Source organism: Panthera pardus, unplaced genomic scaffold, assembly GCF_024362965.1.
Source record: "Panthera pardus isolate Hobbes unplaced genomic scaffold, ASM2436296v1 HiC_scaffold_6, whole genome shotgun sequence".
In the NCBI taxonomy this organism is placed as follows: domain Eukaryota; kingdom Metazoa; phylum Chordata; class Mammalia; order Carnivora; family Felidae; genus Panthera; species Panthera pardus.
This window is the reverse complement of record NW_026526991.1, coordinates 87,243,267-87,265,755: the sequence shown is the minus strand read 5'-3', so window position 1 is coordinate 87,265,755 and position 22,489 is coordinate 87,243,267. Positions and strand designations below refer to the sequence as shown.

General features: G+C 41.4%; 1 protein-coding gene and 1 pseudogene across 1 annotated transcript in view; both read right to left on the bottom strand.

Annotated features, from left to right (window-relative positions):
* LOC109268701 (cationic amino acid transporter 3-like) overlaps positions 1-22,489 on the bottom strand; it is a 44,675-nt gene that overhangs the window by 21,912 nt on the left and 274 nt on the right. The gene's annotated exons all lie outside the window — the stretch shown is intronic.
* Positions 12,114-13,673, bottom strand: LOC109268561 (cationic amino acid transporter 3-like; annotated as a pseudogene).

The following is a 22,489-nucleotide window of genomic DNA, read 5'->3' as shown; positions in this document are numbered from 1 at the left end:
AAAAATAGAACTACCCTACGACCCATCAATTGCACTACTAGGCATTTATCCACGGGATACAGGTATGCTGTTTTGAAGGGACACATGCACCCCCATGTTTATAGCAGCACTATCAACAATAACCAAAGTATGGAAAGAGCCCAAATGTCTATCGATGGATGAATGGGTAAAGAAGATGTTGTATATATATATATATATATATATATATATATATATATATATATACACACACACACACACACACACACACACACACACACACACACACACAATGGAGTATTAATCAACAATAAAAAAGAATGAAACCTTGCCATTTGCAACTATGTGGATGGAACTAGAGCGTATTACGCTAAGTGAAATTAGTCAGAGAAAGACAAATATCATATGACTTCACTCATATGAGGACTTCAAGATACAAAACAGATGAACATAAGGGAAGGGAAGCAAAAATAATATAAAAACAGGGAGGGGGACAAAACAGAAGAGACTCATAAATATGGAGAACAAACTGAGGGTTACTGGAAGGGTTGTGGGAGGGGGGATGGGCTAAATGGGTAAGGGGCATTAAGGAATCTATTCCTGAAATCATTGTTGCACTATATGCTAACTAATTTGGATGTAAATTAAAACAAACAAATAGCTGCATCTTAAACGCACCAAGTTGTGCACATTAAATATGTATAGCTTTTTGTATGTTAATCATTCGTCATTAAAGTGGTGAAAGAAAGAAAGAAAGAAAGAAAGAAAGAAAGAAAGAAAGAAAGAAAGAAAGAAAGAGAGTCTCCCTGTGGACCAGAGCAGAACCTTCTCATCAGCGACCTGTGAAGGGCTCTGCGGCCACAAAAGGACAGCAGAGAGCAGCTCTCCCTGGGCCCGGGGAGCTGAGACAGGGCTGGGCTCCCCAGGCTGGGGGAATCTTTGGCTCCAGCAAGAACCCATGAATTTCCAAATTTAGGAAACCTTTCCTGCAGCCCTTTCCACTGGCATCCGTTATTCCCTTTGGGCCCTGAAATGCCATCACCCATCCTGTCCCCTTCCCTTTTCTGGTCCCCGGCACTGTGGCTGCTAGCACAGAAGGGCCACATAGGTTTTCCTTTATGGTTGTCACAGCAGGTGACATCCCACCTCACAGAAGTGATACTTCACAGTGACCCAGCTGATAACTAGAGCCAGAACTGAAACCAACATTTTCTTGATTCCCAATCTAGGAGTCTTCCCATCTGTGCTGACTGCTGCTCCTAACAGAGAAGCATACTTTGTAGGCCCCAGTGGGAAGCCTGCTCACAACCTTGGATTAAATAACTCATCAAAGCTGCACCCTTCACCATGTGATACATGTTTACATACATGACTGGTGCACACAGGACTGTTAACCACAGAGCACAGACACGTACACCACAAACACCGTGCTGTGCACACTCTCACCCTTGTCACCCTCTGCCCCTCAGAGTCCAACAGCCCCTGCCCCTCTCTTCCTACTTCCTGAGCTGCAAGAAGAACTTCTTCCTTCATCATTTGCTCTTTACCCTGTGTTTACAGAGGCTCCTCAAAGGTGCACACAGGGAAGCACTTTTCGCATTCTAATCTTAGTCCTCCCTATGTAGGGTACTATGTAGGGTGACAGGGGAAAGAGAGGGCAAACTGGTGGTTCTTGAACTCCATTCTCTGAATCTTTCCTCTGCCCAGGAAAGGTCTGATTTATCTGTGATCCACCAGCTTTCTCCACACATCCTCTCAGTGTTCCTACACTCTGACCCACTTTCGTATCCAGGAGAAACTACTTTCATGCATAGGTGTTGGGGTGTTGGGATTCAATTTCACACACTCAACCTGGGCTTATAGGGCATGAAGTACAACAAGGGGATTTGAGTTACACTCAGTAAGAGCTTCCAAGAACAAGGAGTCTGAAAACCTCAGCTTGTGTGAAATTCAGTAAGAATGTGTATATGGTCTTCCCAGAGGCCTCTAACAGACAAGGACTTAGTTGGAACCTGTCTGGGTAGTAGTGACAGAGACAGAAGTCTTCACTGTGATTCTGGTCATCCCAGTCTCAGGAGGTGGAACACAAACACTTCTGGGGACTCTAAGGCCCTCAGGCAGAATGGGTGGAGCCTGGTTACATGATTCCCAAATCCTGAGGGTGTGAAGAGAGTAGGCCTGAACCATCCATTGTCTGGCCATCCTCCCACCCTGGCCCAATATCTTCATGGCCCTCCCTGGTCAGAGTAGGGCCTCTGAGCTCTTCTAGTTCAAACCCTCAGTGAAGGCTTCAGGACCCAGTCTCCACCCAGCCTCAGACCGTGGACCCTGATGCCATCCCTCTGTGCCTGGCAGGGCAGAGCCACCCACTGCTCATGAGCCCCAACCCCCCACATGCCAAGCACACACAGCCTTCTTCCTCTTCCCTCCCACCTCACCCCACCCACCACATACCACAGCCTGAAACCTGCTGGAAATTTGTACAAATCAAAGACATCTTCAGCTATGAGTCTTCAGGCTCTCCAGGAACAGCACACACACATACACACATGCATACATACACTTGCACACATGCAGATACACACAGATGCTCATACTCATACATATACACATATAACCTCAAGTACACACACATAAGTCACAAACATTTTCACATGTATGAAACACAAAGACACATACTCACAAACTCATACATTTATAGTTAACACACACAAATATACACACTTTTATACACTTATCAAACACACCTATGCACACATACATCCCACTCTATTCCTTCTTCTAAGGATCCAGAGCCCAATTCTCTAGATTCTAGAGATCTAGAATGTCTAGGAAAAACATGGAAACCCACAGGAAACCTATTTCCAGTTTCCTGGCCCACATTGGAACTCTTTTCCTATATTCCCCTTCCTGTCCCCACAGTCTCTAGAACTCTGGCCCACACCATGGAAGTGGTGATTCATTCCTTCATACAACAAACACTTTTGAGCACCTATCTGCTACCTCCCCTCACCTCCCACTGCCCAGGTCTGAAGTTGAGGCAGACACATAAAAGAGTATGACCGTGTGTCCAGTGGTGCAATAGAAAGAGCAATAGTTCAGGGGTCAAGCACCTGAGTTCAAGTCCTGCCTTTGCCTCTTAATATGCTGTGTTACCTTGAGCACTTGATGTAAACTATCTGAGCCTGTTTCATCAATTGTAAGGTGGGGTTAATAAAATTTACCTAATAATTCTGTGAGGATTAAAAGAGAGGTAAATGTTTTGTCAGTAATATGTCTACCTATGGAAAGTGAGCCCATTCCATTCTCCAGTCTCTGTGGTGAGCATCTCCCCAACATCCTTGAGTCCTGCTGTCCCTGAAACAGAAACTCAGTCTGCTTCAGCCTCAGAGCCTCAGTTGTCAGCACCACTGGGAAACTTGATCTCTGTCTTGGCCAAATCCATAGGACTCCCTTGCCCCCACCCTGGCCCATCCTGCTCCTCCTGGTCCATCATGCCCCTTGCCTCTCCACAGGTTGCGTTTTCCAATAAACTTTAATGCAGCTGATGAAGGCCTGAATGTTTGTGATAGAGCACTGAGCCTACTTATCAGAAATACATGAAGTGCTAATCACCCTCAAGGTAGCTGTCCCAGAACAAACGCTCCTCTTAATCTTTAAGCTTCTACCAGCACCCTGAACCTACATGATTGATTGGCTAACCTTTCTTTGTATACCTATAGATCATGCATCCTTTCCTAGAAAAGAACAGAGCCCTTCTGCACATAATGAAGCAGAATCCAGAGACTGTTACAATGACACCTTCCCCCCCGCTGCCACATACCAAGGAAACAGACCTTCTGCACAACCCCTAGGCACTGAGGAACCAGACCCCTTTGCACAACTTCTTAGCACTGAAATATCATCTGTAGCTGATAGGTCAAGTGTGCATGTAATAAAGAAATGTTAGGGACTATTGTACTCCCTTTACTGATTAGCTGCCCTAAGCTCCTTTAAAAACTCCTGGGCCAGGCAAAAATCTCAGAGTTGTCATGTGGACAAGATTCCCCCTTCTCCCCAGGTAGACAGGCTCCTGAACAAAACTTATATTCCTTTCTAATCAATACTCTCTTGAGTATTGGTTTTTGGAGTAATGGACAGTTGAACTGAGGTTTTGGTAATCAGAAATTTAAAAGTTGTGCTAAGTTAAATGATAAATTGGATTCATTGGATATCCAAGACTTTTCCAAATAAGACAGACCATTAAAGCATTGGTTCCTGAATGGAGATATATCTGCATTGATTTCTTATTGCAGAGAAACTGAAGATACTTGGGACTGCTAGTGAACATGTTTTATGCTTAATTAAGAGATTGTACTGTGGAGAGGTACATGTTTCTAGAAATGAGACAGACCATTAAAGCATTGGTTCCTGAATGGAGATATATCTGCATTGATCTCTTACTGCAGAGAAACTGAAGATACTTGGGACTGCTAGTGAACATGTTTTATGCTTAATTAAGAGATTGTACTCTGGAGAGGCACATGTTTCTAGAAATTATGAAATGCATACATAAATTTCCAATCTAAAGAGTTCTGATGGAACAAATAGTTCATAATTGATTACTGCTTAATTTTTACTGGAGACTATGGTTTTTAAGGGTTAAAATTATGGTAAATGTCATTAAGACCAATGGAAATTACAAGGAAAGTAGATGTGTAAGGAAGGTATAAAAAATGAGAATACATTCTTGTTGAGGTAAAAGAAAATAATTTTGCCCTAAAATGAGAATGGTGATTTAGAGAGAGAAGGCTTATGATAAAATCTGAGTGAAAAAAGGAAGTTGTAGAAGGCTTGTGAAGGGAAAGCTTTGGAAAAGAATTTTATGTGTTGTCAGGACTGACTCAGATTGAAACAAATGGATTTTGAAAGGACACTGGTATAAGATTGAAATTCTGGGGGTACCTAGCTGGCTCAGTTGGTTGAGGGTCTGACTTGATTTCATCTCAGGTCACGATCCCACTGTCCTGAGATAGAGCCTTGTGTTGGATTTCATGCTGAGTGTGGAGCCTGCTTCAGAGGCGGGCTATCCAGGAAGTTGTGGGTAGGAGGTAACATTTAATCTGGACCATGATGATTGTGTAGGATTTCGGTAGTCAGAGATTGGGAGGATGGAATTCCAAGGAAAAGACATAGCAACTGGGAAGGATTTCTTGACTTTGGGCATCATTGGATGTTGAATTTCTGTTCATTATTAGAAACTGATTTTCCTATTTATCCCTTCTCAACCACAATTCAAGTGACTGAAAATAGAAAGTAGATAGAAAGTGGGAAGATCACTTCCCTGATTCCCCTGGTCCTCCATTCCCCATCACGTGAGTTTATCCTGTCACGTCTCCCTGGAGCAGATACTCCTGTGACCCATCTCCTTCAAGGGAAGGCCTTTCAGTCCCAAGTACCTCCAAGAACAGGCTTTGCAACAGCAAAGCAGCACGTGTATTGGGGATTTCTCCCTCACACCTGAACCCATGTTGTTTTCCTACAAAAAACGTTGTCTGCCTCCCTCCCCATTCCTCTCCGTTCTTCCTCTTTTCCTTCACCAAGGCTGTTTCTTTCTATAACCACCTGCTGGAGTTGGGGATAATGTTCTACACACTTCATTTCCTCTACTCTTGCTTCTGCAGTCTTTTGATGATCCCCTGCAACCTTTCCTCCCCCCCTCCCATCCTTACCACTCCTCTCCTCCCTCCCCAAGTACCCCCCCCCCAACCTGGTCAGTTTTCCTGCCTTCTTTCTGGGGCATTTCACTTTTCTGTTTCCTCTCAACCTTGTTTATCTACGATTCCAGTTTAGAAAAGAAAGGGAGATGAGATATAAGGGCAGCATCTGTGAAGGAGTGGGTTTTAGACACAGCACAAGGCATGGTAGTCAGACATCAGGAAGAACCTGATAGGCACTGACAAAGTAGCTTAAGTGCCTCCTGGCCCATATCTCCAGATAAGTCTTCTTCCACTTGCCAGTAATTAGGAAATTGTTTTTTTTTTAAGTCTATTTTATTTTGAGAGAGAGAGAGAGAGAGAGAGAGAGAGAGAATACGAGCCGGATAAGGGTAGAGAATGAGAGAGAGAGAAGACAGAGAATCCCAAGCAGGCTCCATGCTGTCAGCGTACAGCCCAATGTGGGTCTCAAGCTCACTAACCCTGAGATCGTGAACTGAACCAAAATCAAGAGTCAGAGGCTTAACTGACTGAGCCAGCCAGGTGTGCCTAGGATATTGTTAAAGCTAGATATCAGGCAAAGAGGGCTTCTTGACCTCTTAAACTAACCAATTTTATTTAAGTCACTGTCACTTGACCTCAGCCTTCCACAGAAGCTGGAGGTTTTGAGTATAGAAGACAGGAGCCAGGACCTGAGTCTCAGCTCAGGTTCCATGTCCACTTCCCTTGTTCTTTACCCTTATTGAAGGTGTGTAGGGTTCAAATGAGATAGGGTATCCATTATGCCTCCATCTATATGTCTTTCATCTCTCTCCCCTCACCGAGTTCCGTATTAACAATGATTCCTTAATGGATATAATCTTTAAGTGTCCCTTCTGTGATGGCTCAAAAAGAGAGTCCCATTTGGAAGCAAAGAAGTAAATAAAATGGCTTCTCTTAGTACCTTCTATGAGGGGTTCTCGGAGAAGGGAGGAGGTTACGTGGGTGATGTACATACAAGGGCGGCTGTGTATTAGGCCATAAAATAAAAGACAAGAGGGGATGGCCTTGGGGCTGCTGTTTCTCTTTCTCTGCAAACCCCTTCTGATTGCAGCAGATTCACAGTGGCTCTGCAGCAGCCTAGCATCTTAGCCATTAACTTCTCAGAAAGAAAACTCACTGAGGTTCCCTTGAGAGGGAATGAAAAATAAATAGCAGAGTTTGGTACAAACACACCACCAAGTGAGAGGGTGGTGTAAAGACAACCAGTTCCTCATGGTTGATTGAACTCCTTCAGGATGTGTTTACACACACACGCACGCACACACACACACACACCACATACATACCCCAAAATTTCAACAAATATGCTCATGTTTATAGACCTATGGAGATAAACATACCCTGCTCCTTTGCACATCTTTCCACTCAATTCAAACATATGTTCATATAGTAGGCACATACATGACTTTTAGTGAGGTGCTTTGTGAATATATGTACCCAGCCTTCCTCCTCTTTCCAAGATCCTGACTGCAGGGTGGGGCACAGGAAGATGAATGTCTGAGTGTTAGCTTCCATGTGTCATTAAATGTGTCTCTGACTACATTCCACAAAAGAAGTAGAAATTTTTTTTTCATTATTCACTATTTGGAATTATTCACTTTCTTTCAATTAGTTCGGCACCACCAAGTTTCAAGAATCATCTATACCTTATTGAGATGCTGTTCCAAGCAGAGTATAGTTCAGAGGTTAGTGGCTCAAGCTTTGCTCAAACTTGATACAAATCTTAGCTTCACTACTCACTTTGCACAAATGGCTTAACCTCTTTGAACCTTAGTTTCAACTGTAAAATGAGGATAACTATATTCACCTTATAGAACATTTGTATTAAACAGGTGATTTTGTAAAGTGTTTAGAATGAAGTATAGGGCATTAGTATTCAGCAAATGATAGCTATATTTTCATCATCACTTTGTGGGCATTGGAGATATAAAGTACTATATAAAAGAGGTTCTTTTCCCTTAGGAGGCTTTTTAAAATCTCATCAGTGAGACAAGATAAATATATGAAGAGTGCAAGAATATGTAAACCTGAAATTCTTATTTGATCCCTAACATGTAACTTATTCTCCTAAATCCAAGCCCTGTTTTAAAATTTTTAGCAGATTCCAGGATGCTTGGGAGGCTTAGTTGGTAAAGCCTCTGACTTCAGCTCACATCATGATTTCATAGTTCATGGCTTCACCGTGTCGGGCACTGTGCTGGCAGCTTAAAGCCTGGAGCCTACTTTGGATTGTGTGTCTCTTTCTCTCTCTGCCCTTCCCCCACTCACTCTCTGTCTCCCAAAAATAAATAGACATTAAAAAATTAAAAACATAAAAATTTTAGCAGATTTCAATGCTCTAACAAGATTTTTTTTAATCACTCATCATCCCTATGTCTCACCACCTTACACACACTAACATCTACCCCAGGCTTTCATTTCAGGAGTTGACAGGAGAATTTGGGATATTAAAGATTTTGAGTTTATTTTGTACATTTTTCCATTTCTGGAAAAGAGCCTAACTCAGGCATTCCAAACCAAAATGACACCCATGGTGCTGGTCCATGGTGCCTTACTTTGCAGAGCAAAGATCTAGATGACTGTAGCAGGTGCTACAACTATCTCCCAGTAAAAGTCTATCTGTCCACATATTTCTGTCTATCCTCCAGATGGCAATCATATCTTCTCCCTTCCTGATTGAAGACTCTCACTCCATTGTATGGAACCAGAAAAGACCCCGAATAGCCAAAGCAATTTTGAAAAAGAAAACCAAAACAGGAGGCATCACAATCCTGGACTTCAAGCTGTATTACAAAGCTGTAATCATCAAGACAGTATGGTACGGGCACAAAAACAAACAGATCAATTGAACAGAATAGAAAACCCAGAAATGGACCCACAAACCTATGGCCAACTAATGTTTGACAAAGTAGGGAAAAATATCCAATGGAATAAAGACGGTCTCTTCAGTAAGTGGTGCTGGGAAAACTGGACAGCGACATGCAGAAAAATGAGCAGGGACCACTTTCTCACACCATACTCAAGATTCTCGCTCCATGGCACAATACATAATACAAACCCTGGCTCATAAATTTCTTTCAAATGTGAAAATACATATCCCTCATAAGAGTCTTAATCTTTCATGACTCCTAAAGGTCTGTGTAGCCTAGAATTACTGTCCCATTTCTTTTCCAACTCACTTATTCTTCCTTTATTGCTCCATAGGTATCCTCCTCCAGGACATATCTCCTGACCAATACCTCTTTCTCAGTTTCTACTCATACCTTCCCTTCCAAAGTAATGATCCCTCAATCCCTGTACAGTTACTAATTGCTCCTATTCTGGTCAATTTCTCTCCCAATTTGGGATATTAATTCTCTCTGCCCAATGAATCCTAGATACTTTCACAAGGTTTTTGCACCAGTATCTCCAAAAAGCATCTAAAGAATTTGGTAAGTGTATGGGTCATCCTTCCCCTGGAGTCCTCCCCTACAGTCACCTACTCCTTGTTGGGAAGATGAGAAATAAGAAAGTAGTTTCCTATCTCTCCCTCCCAGAGCCAGCCCCATACATAAATACAATAGAAAACCCTGACCCTCCTATACCAAAGCATAAAACTCTGACTGCATCAATAAAGATGTATGTTGTGCCCATGCTGGAGCCCTTCTCCTACTTAGGGATCCCTTGAAGTCAGGTAAAGCAGGTTGGGCCTTCTATCAATTTCACTACTTCCAGCTTCTCCCCACATCCCATGGGAATAGATGAAATAGGACCAAGAAAGGACATTTCAGGCACTCTCCTCCCCCAGGGCTGCATTTTTACTGTTGTTCTTTGAATGAACAACAGTGTTCTTACTTTTGGGTCTAGAGGAAGGGGAGAAACTACTCTTTGCCCTGAGCAAGATTCCATTCTGATGGAACAGACAGGACAGTCACCAGAACTCAGGCAAAGCCACACAAAGGCAAAACTAGAAGTGTCTGGGTACAGTTCTAGATGCTGGATATAGCTCCACATTGAGTTCTAGATCTAGTTCTGGGTGGGGAGAATTGGTGTTTGTCAAGGAAGTCTCCCAGAAGATACTTTTAAAGGAGTAGTACATACAGATTTCCCAGCAGCCTTACCAGATGATTAAAGAATGCCACTTCCTGCCAGGTGCAGGAATCTCAGGACATTATGGGGACCTCGAGAAGAGGAATTGGCATATACATATATAGGTATTGCAGGCATGTCTGATGGCAAATATTGGGCTTGGCTTCTGGTCTAGAAAGCCTACTGAAAGTTCAATTGAGATTCCTTATAAAAAGTTCCAGCAAAGCAAATTAAGAAAAATCTGTATGATCAATTGATGTTCTTGCTGAGCTTATGTAAATAATTATGCCAAGTTTGTTAAAATTGAACTTATTTTCAAACACAGTAGTCTTGACTTGGCTATCTCTGAAAATAAGGATGATTTGGGAGAGAAAATTTGTTTCAATAACACATCTTTGTGGATGTTAAATAAATTCTAGTTCTGATTATCTTTAAATGTTTCTGGTTTGCCTAAACTAGACAACTTAAAGTAAACTTCAGAGACATTCCCACAAAACTCATGTACAGATCTTCTTTGTGCCTGTTGTTCTATGGGACATTCAAAGGAATCACCAAAGACATTTGAATTACAAACGAGAAAAACTCATCTGATTCCCACTAACTGTTTTGACTCCATCTAGGATGCTTCAAGCCTGACATCTAAAATCTTCTCATTGGCTACAGTCAAGGCTCGGACACTGGGTTTATAATTTGCTCTATTCACCCATATTTTTCTTTTATTTTCATAAAGTGTCTCTTATTAATTATCTGATATTTTGCTAAACAAAACAGTCTCTATGCTGGTAAATACCACCTGGTACATGATTTAGGACTTAAATGACTCTCAAAATAACATTATGTTATTAAACACTAAAATAACTCAAATAGATAAAACAGTTCTACAAAATAAAATGGTATTAGATATTTTAACAGCTACACAAGGTGAAATATGCACCATAATTAAAATGGAATATTATGTATATAGTCCAGATTACCACAAAATATAACAGGATTTATTATATATATATATATATATATATATATATATATATATATATATATACTCAAATTGTGCTTTAAACAATCCCTCCCTCTCCTTTAATAATTCGTTAAAATCTGGAGGATTTTAATTAACTATTAAAGGTCTTTTATTGGGCTTCTTTTTTCTCCTTAATTTAATTATGTTTTGCTGTTTTTTTGTTTTTTTTTTTTTTCCTATGTCTTTCAGCTTGGTGCTGGAACTCATTCACTGGCATAACTTCAGGGGACAGGTGATCTTTTCTGCTCGAGGAGACTCCCATATGTCATCAGCTCTAGGTGCAGCTGCCTCAGCCTTTATTGACTGTTATTACATCTCATCTGACCAATGTTGACACATAGGTAGAGACATCTCTATGCCCCTACTCAGCAGGAAAAAGCTTCAGAAGATGAGATCTTCCACTTTCAACAATCTTAACAACTTAAGGGTCAAAGTTGTTCATAGGGGAAAATGATGAGGAAAACAAAGTCAAAAGAAATGTAGTTTAAATTAAATCCCCTTATAGCTTGGAGCCCATGGGTAGATGTCTGAAACATGCAGAGTATGGCATTTCTCAAGGAACTCATGGCTTAGTGTCTCAATGTTTATGTTTTATTAAAGACTGAAAGTAACCTCCTTTTAACAGCAGCTAGCCCCTCAAGGTCCTGAAAGCCTTGCTTCCAAAATTCCTTAGAAACTTACTTCATCTCTAGCCCCACTCCCTCCAAAAACTTAAAAGTATGAAATCAGTCACTTCTCACAATCCCAAGGCATCTCTTTCTGCCCACATGTCCTGTCCCCATGCTATAATAAAATCACCTTTTGCACAAAAAAAAGAAAGAAAGAAAGAAAGAAAGAAAGAAAGAAAGAAAGAAAGAAAAGAAAGGAAAAGGAAAAAAAAGAGTAGCACTGTGTTAGCCTGAAAAGAAGGAGAATTTTCTGTACCAAAGAAATGTGTATGGTTCAATTTAATTTAACATCAATTTATTAAATGCTCATTATGTACTTGTCCCCCCAGCTGGATGCTCTGGGGGAGTGAACAAGATACATTCCTTACCTATGATCAATCAGGGAACAAAATAAAGTAAAGACACACAGATAACTGTGGTATTTTAAAATTTTCCACTTTATTGAGGTATAATGAACCCATGTTTTATAAGATATTTAACATAAACATTGTGGTGATGTGTGTGTGTGTGTGTGTGTGTGTGTGTGTGTGGTGTGTATAGTGAAATAATGATTCACTATGATTTCTCCACTGTGAAAGAATTAAGGAAGGTATTTTTATCTAAATGTTTTATTAAACAAAGGTAAGTGTTGTAAAGGCACCTTTACACAATGATGAGCCCCAGGAGCACCACAACCACTGAAATCCACAGTGGGTCTCCAGAAAGCAGAACTGGCCACTGGGCCAGCACCAGGCAAAGAAGAGTGAGCAGCAGAGCAAGCAGTGAGGAGCAAACATAGACAACCCAGCCAGAGAGTGGAGTAGGGGTGGAGCTGCCTGTGAAAAGTAGTTCCTGTAGAGTCAGTGTCTCTCCTGCAGCTCCATTCTCCTCCTGCACATCTGCTTCATTTCCCCCTTTCTCCATCTCAGGTTGATACCTGATGATGAGAACACAAAAAGCCAGAAGAGAAGAAACTAGCAGTGTCCCAATTGATATGAGATTCAAGAGATCAGTGAATCCAAAGAAGAATGACATGATTGCTACAATAATGACAAATATCAAAATGACCATGATGCAGTTGTATGTGTCATTTTGCATCCAGGCAAGGACAGGGAACAGAAAGCCATCCTGTGCCATCATGTATATCACTTGAAGTTTGGGGAACATAAAGCCAAAGATGTTGGCCAAAAGACTGCAGAGGAATCCAAAAGCTATAACATAGTTGGCAGGGGTCCATCCAATATAGAGAAATGACTCATACAAGGTGTTCCCAGGTTGAAGCTTGTAGTAAGGCACCATAAGCGTAAGTGCCAGAGACACCAAAGTACACCAAAAAGCAGATGAACAGTGAAATAACAATGCCCATGGGGATGGAACGCTGGGGATTCTGGGCTTCATTGACTCTGGTAGTAATAACACTGATACCTTTAAAAGCATAGAAACAGGTAGTTGTTCCACAAAGAATCCCCTTGAAGCCAGAAGGCACAAATCCTCCAGAGCCGAGAGGGCCCAAGGTAGAGGTGTCATTGAGTCCAGGCATTACGTAGTCCTCTTCTGTGAGCTTCCAGTTGTACACATCCCCTTTAATGAAGCCAAAGATGATGATAAAACTGAGAACCAAAAGTATCATCAATGTGAGCACAAATGTGATCACTTTGGTAACCAGGATTACCCAAAGTTCTTAGTCACCAATTCCATGAACAGCAATACAAGGCCCACAACAAAGAAGCCTGGCATTTCTGCAAAGAAATGGGGAGCATGAGGTGGGATGCTTTCACGCATGATCTGAGAGATCCATTTCCTAGAAAGGTTGTCAATAGCTAAGTTTCCAGCCCAGGTCACAATGACTGTTTCAGCAACATCGGCAAGGATGAGGTTTTAGCCAGTGATGAAGGCCCAGATTTCACCTATAGTGACATAGATGTAAAGATATGCAGAGCCAGAATGGAAAAGCTGAACACTTAACTCTGCATATCACAGCACAGCCAACACAGAATATAGGCCGGCCACCAACAAGTAGATCAGAATGGATGGTCCTGCTTTATCTCTAGCCACCTCACCTGCCAGGATATACACACCTATACCCACTGTGTGGCCCACACTCATGACTACTAAATCCAGAGTGTTCAGACTTCTGGCAGAGTCAGTTACAGTTGTCAGTGGCTCTAGATTACGTCTGTGTACCAGGTTTTGACCAAATCTGTGAAATGCTTGACACAGCATTCTAACTAAAGTTGAAGGGGATTTCGGGATCAGAGAGCTGTAGCAAGCCCAGGGAACCAAGAGTTGCAGATCAGGTTTGTGAGGTTGAGTTAAGCCAAGTTGTATTGGGGCTGCAGAATTCCTTTGGTCAGGCTTCAAATCTGCTCCTTCGTATTTCTTCTGCTTTCTGCTATCCCTCCATAATGCCTAAGACATAGTAAACAATAAATATTTACTGAATTCATTATTCAACCCATGCACAAAAACTCAGAAGTTGCATGTCACCTGTTATAGCCCAAATATCACAGAAACTGATACCAAAAGACATTATAGAAGAAGCAGAAAAAGTTTTTTTTTTTTTTTTACCCAGAAAAAGTGACAAATATCTCCAAACATTCTGCTTTTTTACACACCACATGACATAATCCCATGTGGGTTCATCAAACTCATGTAGCTTCATTTACTAATTAAGCTATAAGACATAAGGATTTGAATTTTTTGTGTGGCAATCCATATACAGGATGTATGTGCAGTACTTAGGTGTGACTTATGAAACATCAATTCATGGAATGGAATGTGTCATTGCAACTGCACAACCATTTTTAAATATCATCTGAGCTTAAAATAAAAATATTGGTCCACAGGCCTTAAAACCAGTGACCCCAAAATCATATAGCCAAGGTCAGAGCTAACTTTAGCCTCCTTTCTCCTCATTCTCCATCATCCATTTAGCTCTACTGATGTCAAAGAATGTTTAGTCCAACCCTTCCCTTTACCCACCCCAGGCCCACAGGGGGTGCTGTGAGAAGAGAGGAAGAGGGGAAAAAGAGGCAGGCTCTTCATAACTACCTGCAAGAAGTGGAGAACCAGGCTGTCTGGTGAGGAAATACCAGTGAAATGGTGCAGCAGCCAACAAAGTGTTTATTACTAAGGAGCCAGAAAGGCCATTTTGTGAATCCTGACATTCAATGAACCCAAAGCAAGCAGACAAAAATCCACTACAATTTTTATGTCCACAGTTATGAGAGTGTGAAGGGCAGGGAGAAAATAAATAAGTCACCTAGCTCAGTAGCTCACAACCAAAACAATGTCTACTGTCTCTTCCCTCTCTGGGTTCCAGGAAAGAAGGAGGGGTCACTTCTGTAGACAGTCTCCTTATTGGCCACACTGTGTCTTGCACCATCTGTGATGTCAGCTGCCAGCAGCCTGGAGAATTTTCCCTGGAGAGTATCAAAACACTCACTTGCAACTCCCTATTAATTTTCACAAGGAGGTATTTTTAAGTTGCTCAAAACACTGTCTGAATATATCAGATACATTTTCTTAATGAACAAATGTTACATGTGGTTCCCTCTTCCCCCTCATCCACTGCTGCTATTCAAATGGCCTCCTCCTCAAGGGGAGCAAGACTTTGGGTGAATAATTCACAGCAATGCCCCAAAAATGAGTAGTGAAGAACAGGAAAACACACTCATGCAGCCCCCACTTCTCTCCCTACTCAGGCTTTGTGTTTGAGAGGATTTTAGGAAATGTCAGAGGTTTTTTAAAGACAGAAAGATCAAGTCAAAATTGAAATGTCTTCTCTACAGATTATCAAAAGTTGCCCTTGGTTTATGGGTCAGAACTTCTGCGTACAAATCCATCTAGACTCTTTATTTTCCACTCTCAAGTTCCAATTACGATTGGAACTATGAGCATACAAGACAGATTAGGAGGGTCAATTCCTAACTCATGGAATCTTTCTACACTATGAATGTGATTGATTTGCCCCTCACCCATCCCCAGGCTTCATCTGTTCGATGATTGCCACTGCACTTCCTGCACAGTCCTTCCTTCCTTCATCATCTGAACTGTGCTGATTCCTCCAGCCTCATCTCCTGCCCAGTTCCTGCTCCAGCTGTGAAATTGTACACTCACCCTGTTCCCTTCCTCTAATATCCTGTTGTCCCCCTCACTTAGCTAACCCCCACTTGTCTTTCAGTTCCCAGGTCAGATGTTAAATCCCAAGGAAGCCTCCCTTGACCCTTAGACTACCCTTCCTGTGTGCTCTCATAAGCACCTGGGCTTACTGCAGGTACCATTTATCCTAAAGTATCAAACTTCCAGGTCAGCTACCTGTTTCTTCCTTTAGACTGTGAGTTAGGTGCTCAATAAATATTTGAGGGACAAATACACAAACTGAAAGAGAAACCTGAAAGAGCACATAATCAGATTTCATATCTATTTGAGTTTGGGATACATACTTTGTAGCCAAGCAACCGTTATAAACCTGATTCAGGTAAAGATATAAGTGGTATCATGTTCCCTGTGGAAGGCAAGCAAAATAAAAAGTGTGATAGGAAAATTAACTGTGATAAAATGCTGACTGCAGATCATTCATTGCAGGTGTAAGCCACACAGGGTGATAAAGAATTGTTTGCCCTTGAGGACGCTTGTTTTAAAAATATCAGGCTGCCTTGGGTTCCAGGCACCAACCACCAACACTCAGGGAATCCCCACTTTTTTGAAGGCATCATGTTCAGGCCCTATAAATCTACGTATGATAAACTAAGGCAGAGGTTCTCACTTTGAGGAACAGAGGGAGGCATAAATGAAGAGAGTGGGGAATATTTTCAAATTTCATATCCTCTCTCTCTGGAGATTCTTGTCCACTAACCCCATACTTCCCATGACTGCTCTATACCACCCAAGTGACAAGAAATTGTCCTCAGTTTCAAAGGGAAGAGATTCTAAAAGCTTCCTTCACAGGAAGACAGCGCAGTTTAGTATTAGGAGTAAAGGCTCTGCAGGTAGACTGCTCAGGTTCAAATTACAACTTAACCTCATACCAGGTGACTCTGTACAAACTAGTTTGCCTCTTTGGACTTTAGTTTCCACAACAGTTAGATGGGAGTGAAAGTAAATACCTCATAGGGTCATTGTGAGGAGTAAGTGAAATGATGCCTGTAAAGTACTTAGCTTGGTGCTTAGCATACAATGTGTACTTAATATAATCTACCTAATACTTAAATATTGAAATCTGATCCAGAGTTCCCAAACTTAGAAAATTAATTAGTCTTTGTAAATGTCTAGCCTCGAAATCATCCACTACATCTCAAGTCTGTTAGCTTGAGACATCATGAGACAATCCAAACAGTTTTATTCCATATAATTTGCCTTGAAACCATAAGGGCTCTAATTAGACACACTCATACACGCTGGTGCTAAACACTTGGAGGTCCTAGGCAGGCTGAGTTAGACCAGGCATCAAAAAATGTAAGGTTCAAATATACTACTACTACTACTACTACTACTACTACTACTACTACTACTAATCTTTTCCTATGGATGCCTCATCTTATTTTTGGAGGAGGCAATGCTGGGTACTGTAGGGGTTAATAAGCACAATGAATATTATGTCAGAAATTTTGAATGCAAGCCCTGAATCTTCTGCTTGACTATATAAATGAGTAATTTGCTAACTATCTTGTAAGCCTTATCTTCCTCATCCACAAGGAACCTTACTTGACTTCTCTTACAGGATCAACATAAGAATTTGATGAGAAGATACAAATTATCACACACTGCTGGTGAGAATGTAACTGGGGCCACCATCCTGAAGCTCAATCTTAGTGGAATTAAGATGCACACAACCTTCCACCCTGCAATCCCTCTCTGAGGTAAACACCTCAAGGAAAGTCTTTCCTGAGTCCCTAAGGAGGCCCATATGAGCGAGCTCATCACAGGACTCTTTGTGGTAGCAGGAAGTTGGAGCAATGCCAGTGTCTGTTACTACAGGAATATATAAGTAAAATGTGCTATATGTGGACTGAAACATTACACAGCAGTCAGAAATAATACAGTAGATTTATAGAGAGTAACTTGGGTACATCTATAAAAGTAGATTTATAGAGAGCAATGTTAAGTAGGAAAAGTAAAAGGATGAGGCGCATAGCAAAATGGCATTTATGAACATTTATAAAACATCCGCAACACACTGTTTATTTGTCAAGAATTCATATATATCTATTAAAAATGTCATGAAATCCCTCTGCTCAAAATCTTCCACTAATTTCCCTTTTATTCAGAGTAGAAGCCAAAGTCTACGTTTACAATGACCTACAAAGCCCTACAGCATTTGTCACTGACTCACCTACTACCCAGACTCTGTTTCTTTTCTTTCCACTCATTTTTCTCTAGCCACCAGCCTCTTACCCATTCTTGCCCTCTAACATACCAGGAAAGGCCCTCCCTCAGGGATTTTGTTCTTGCTGTCCCTGTAATTGTACCACTTCTGGCCCTGATATCCACACCCCTTAACTGCGTTTAGTGAAGTAGCATGTATATAGCATGATCTTTCTTAATCACCCATATAAAATTGCAGTCCACACCTAACCACTCACAACATATCTTGTCCCGCTGCTCTTTTTTTTTCCCCTTTGCACATCACTATTTAAGGTACTATAGGTTTTACTTATTTATTTCTTTATGATTTATCTCAATCCAAAAGAAGATAAGCTCTATGAAAGCAGGACTTTTATTATTATTATTATTATTATTATTATTATTATTATTATTATTATTTTGTTCCTGGCCATATTCCCCACACCTACAACTGTCCCTGAAATAGTCAGCACTGTATATTTCTTAAGTGGATAAATGTATCCAAATATACATGTAGAGCATGGATTGGAAGAACATTTGTTAAATACACTAAACCATGTGCCTCCACTGCGGAAGGGAAATGAGAATAGAGATCAGGATGAAAGGGGAAAATAAAATGCATTCAAAAGGGGCTTGACAGGAAGCAATAGTGATAACAGTCCATGACTGAGGGAGGGTTGACTCCACTCTGTGCACTTCAGGTTCAACAAAGGAATTGCGTTAGGTGATATCATGAGAGGATCTGGTTCAGGGCCTGATAAATGGGCAGGTACTCAATCCATTTAAATTAAAGGGGAACTGGAACCCTGTAATTGTCAGGAGATGGATAATACAGACAAGAAATGCCTGCTAGAAAGAGGGTAGAGAACATGGGAAGATGGGGCACCCCTCCTACCATTCCCTCCAAACCCACTTCCCTTTTCCCAATTCCTCTTTCTCCTTCAGCTTCTTCAACTGTCTCTGGAGGCTCCTTACTGGGCACTAAGGATGATTGTACCACGTTTCTCTCTCTGGGGAACTGTCCCCATCCACCTACCTTCCAACAAAGACACAACACTGATTCCTAACATTTATTGAATCACAGAGCCCTCTGAGGTTGGTCACCTCAAAAAAATGTCCTACACTCTTCTGAAGTCCTTTCATGACCCTGAGCAGGAATCCCAGAGGAGGACCATCTGAATGGCACGGTTGGAGAGGGACAATGTTTTTGATAATTTCTGTTTCCTTAAACTGTGTTGTGCATGGTGGTCCTTGTGCTCTTCCCACTTTTACCGAAGATGAGGAACAGTGGGCTACAGACAAAGTATGTAGATACCAGAGAAACAACCCAAAGAACAAAGTATCTGGGAATTAAAAAATCACGTTTTATGACTTGAACAGAATCAGGCAGAACAAACAAATGAACAAGCAAATATATAGAAGAGAAAGCAAACCCAAGACTGGGAATCCTGAAAGAGCCTGCCACAAATCCAGCTTATAACAATACAGAGAGACACTGTCTTCAATGCCATTCAGAAATGCCCTTTCTCCGTGCAATAATCTGCAATTATTCCAATCATTTATATTCAGTCCAGACTCTGACCCCGCTGTCAGAGCCTTGACCTAATTATCCCCTAACCTCAGGATCATCACCTTCTTCCTAATTCAGCTCCTCACATCCTGACTTACCCATCCTGGGATGAGCCGTTGGCTTGAGTAAGTTACCTGCCCTGCCAAGGATGCCCTCCTCACTCCTTTCTTTCAGTCTTGACCCTCTATCTTCTCAACCTTATTCTACAACTTTTCCCCTTGTGTCTAGGAAGCCTTTCCTAAGACGTCCTAACTGATCCCCATCTCCAACCTTACCCCCTTTCCTGTCAGCACTTACAGCCTTTCCTGATGCTCGCTTAATTTTCCCTTTTATTCTGCTGGTGTTCTGGCTGTGTCCTTTAAGTTGCTTTAAAGCCTCTAGAGGGCAGGGCCAGGATCCATATACCTCCTTCTTAATTCCACACTCCCACCTCCAATTATCACTACTCAGGACAAGGATCTGCTCATAATTGTACCAAGCAACCAAAAGAGGTATCTAGGACAGAGAAAATGAATATATAAGTGTGTTGATTGATTGTTATATCTTAAGATTCCAAGAAGTAGGACTTTTTTTTGAAAGAGAGAAAGGCCAAACCAATGTACAAACTGGAGACTAGAACATGCACCCTCATCTCTTTTAATCCCTGACAATATTTCCTAATGAGGGCCATGGGTGTGAATCTCAGTTTCGTTAGGATGCAGTCTCTCCCAAAGGAGGTGCTTGGTGCATAGGAGGTGCTTAAAGAAATGCAGGCAGAGGCCAGGGAACATGAAACCAATTTTTATGAATTCCATAAGGCCCAGTCCCCCACTTCTTCCCTCTTCTTCCCTGTATTTCTCTCAGTCTCTGAGCTTCTTCCAAAATCCAAGACAAAGTTCCATCCCAAATCTCCTAGAATAACTCCTGCCAAATTCAACAATCCACCCACTAAATTGCAGGCATGGGGGTTGTTTCACCTTTAGCTGTTGTGAATAATGCTATTATAAATACAGGTATAGAAATATCTTTTTGAGTCCCTGCTTTCAATTCATTGGAACAGCTAGAAGTGGGATTGTTGGATCATATGATAATTGTTTATGTAGTTTTTTTTTTGAGAAATCACCATACCGTTTTCAACAGCAGTTGCCCCATTTTGTATTCCCACCAGCAATGCACAAGTGTTCCAGTTTCTCTACATCCTCACCAACACTTGTTATTTTCTGGTCTTTTTTAAAGGCAGTCATCCTAGTGGGCATGAAATGGTACTAAGTAGTTACTTTTGAGGAATAACAAGGAGGACTCTGGGGCCAAGACAGAGTGAGTGAGGGGGAAGCAATAGGGGATGAGGTAAAAAAGAAAGCAGGAAGCCAGATCCTTCATGTGGGGTCTGAGAGTGACTGTGAAGACTTTGGCTGTTACTCTGGACATCTTAGAAAAACAGCTTCACACTTTGCCTACTGATTTTCATGTTCTGTAAACTAAGTACAGGGTTCTAACTAAGGAAAGGCCTCCTCCAGGGTTTGAAAACAAGGTATGGAGACAAGTTTTGTGGAGCTCTCAGTAGATGTCTGGGCCTTCTAAGAACACAATGAGGGCTAAACAAGCTGCTTTCCTGTGTCTGCCTCCCTCTTTAGGTGCCAAAGCAGAGATGCCATACAACCACCCATGGGGGAGTAACATGATGGATTGATTTCACTGCAGCTGTTCACTTTCTGGATTATCTCTAGGCAGGACTCCATAACTTATATATCAAAAAAAGTAATTTCAGTATCATTTACCATTTTGGGTTATTCCCACAAATTGTGTATAATCAAGAGCTGACCTGAAGATAAAGGGTATCTTTTCTGGAACCTGGTGAAATTAAGGGCTACAAAGACAGAGGTAGGTAGACTCTCAGAAAGGAGGCAGAAACCATGTGAATCAGGCATTTGAAAGTCTTGAACAATTAAATAGATGAATCCATTCCCAGATCCAGATGCCTCAGAAAGGACTGTCAGAAATGTCTGAAATGATCAGAGCTGGAGAGAGAAAGGACGCAAAGGGAAGCATGAAAACACATTTCTGAGAAGCAAAGAGTACCTGTCATGACTCACTTCCCCTGAGTGACAGGGATGAAAACTTTTATACTGAAATGAGAAGTCCAAGGAGTTATACAGTTTCTCAACGACAAATAATCTAAAGAGAATGGCTGCCCAATCACTGTTTATAAATGTTAGAAAATAACACACTTGTGTGTGGGTACAGGTAAGAGATAAAGTGTAGAGAAAGAGAAAATGATGGGGTTATACCTGTTGGGAAAGGAGGAGGGACAGAAATCAGTTTTCACTATGACATCCTTAGGATTCAAATGGGAGTCAGGGAAGGGAAGTACAGTAAAATCTGGAACCTTAAATAACTAAGTTCTCTCAGCAAGGAAATAGGCCATGTTCTCATAGGTTCTATGTGTTTTTCTTTTCAGCTGATGACCACCTTTGTCACCATCCACCCCATTTCCCCACCCTGCTTTGTTTTTGCTGCAATAATTAAAAAAAAAAAAAGGGGTGAGGATAAATTAAAAGAATATAACCAAAAATTATTTTTATCCATTTGGAATATAGTTGGTGAAAGAAATTGGCTTTCCACACAATTTTGCTTAAAATAAGGTTAAAATGAATCTGCCTTGAGGTGCCTGGGTGGTTCAGTCGGTTGGGCACCTGAGTCTTGATTTCCTCTCAGGTCATGATCTCATGATTTTTGAGTTCAAGCCCTGCATTGGGCTCCATCCTGGCAATATGGAGTCTGCTTGGGATTCTCTCCATCTCTCTCTCTCTCCCTCTCCCTCTCCTTCTCCCTCCCTCTCTCTCTCAACCTCCTATGCTCACTCTCTCTCAAAATAAATAAATAAGCTTAAAAAATATTTAAAAAATGAATCTCCTTCTAGAATCCTGTAACATACATCAATTGATAATGGAAAGAAGTGGCCCAAGAACTGCTAGAGGGCAAGAGAAAGACAACCTAGAAATAAATATTTGCCACATATGGTCAATGAATTAGGTGTTATGCATGGAGACGTGTTGTCTGGCTTCTGGTATTGGGGTACTGCCACAGTGTACATGGTGGTGGGTAGGTGGGTTAGGTGGAGAACAGTTTAAGACTCCAAGGGCCA